Genomic DNA, 1,042 nt, shown 5'->3' on the forward strand with positions numbered 1-1,042 from the left:
AAAAAAATAACAAAAATAGTCAACTCAATCAAAACCCACTACTTCAGAATCAATAGCTTCTTTGAAGCCACAGTAACACTTAAATATGGTTAAGACTGGAATGCAGAAATTTGGTTGGTTGGAAGGCTAATTAAGCCTCCAACTTGCTCNAATAGAATTACAAAAAGGCAAAATTGTGTTTTTCTCAGAGACATAGTCCACTGGAATCACCAACACTGGACAGCTGTTAGGAATATTGAGAGTCCTGAGATAATCAGGAATCCAGGCATCCTTAGACGGTCTTCTGTTGTTCCTTCTTCCCGATCAGCAATTGTAGCCGTGTGGGATGTCACCGCCACCACCAGCAATCAGAGCCTTGACCAGAGTCCAACTCTTCATCTCCACGTATAGCGAGTTGCAAGTGACGGGGGTGGGGGTGGGGTGGGGGTCCATGGCTGGTGGTCTTAGATGTCAGTTGTTGATGAATACAGCCCACAGGGAACTGCTGCTGCAAGTTGGAAACCACCTTTGTGTTGGCCTTTCCAGAGTCCTTTCCAGCCTTACCGCCGGCCATCTCGGACTGTGCTGAAGCTCAAGCGAGGAAGAGACAGGCAGAAACACAGCAAGATCCTGGCACCCACTCCTCCATCATTCTACCATTCAAATTCTCTTTAACTACATTTTTCTGTTCTCTTGTACTAGCCTGGTCAAATTGTGTCCTGTATTGATTTGTGGGGTATCTGATATCTAGTCTTGTCCTTGGCCCTAGCACCGTGGTCTATGTTTGCACTTGTGTGTATGTACATGTTCCTATATGAGCAGGTTTATGTACAGGTGTACATCTTCCTATGGAAAGATATATGTCTGCATGTCTGCATGTGTGCACGCACACATATGTGTGTGTGCACACATATGTGTGTGTTCATGTGATGTGTGCACAAGTGTAGACCAGAGTTTAATTATAGGTATAAAGATGACGGGAGCCATCTACTTTGCTTTTTGAGACAAGGTCTTTCACTGGGACTTGTTAAGTAATCTAACACTGTAGGCCAGAGAACTCTGG

The 1,042-nt window shown here is 44.7% G+C and overlaps 1 pseudogene; it reads right to left on the reverse strand.

The window, feature by feature from the left end:
* Positions 1-271: 271 nt before the first annotated feature.
* Positions 272-553, reverse strand: LOC110301070 (annotated as a pseudogene).
* Positions 554-1,042: the final 489 nt, after the last annotated feature.

Source organism: Mus caroli, chromosome 9 (assembly GCF_900094665.2).
Source record: "Mus caroli chromosome 9, CAROLI_EIJ_v1.1, whole genome shotgun sequence".
NCBI classification, from domain to species: Eukaryota; Metazoa; Chordata; class Mammalia; order Rodentia; family Muridae; genus Mus; species Mus caroli.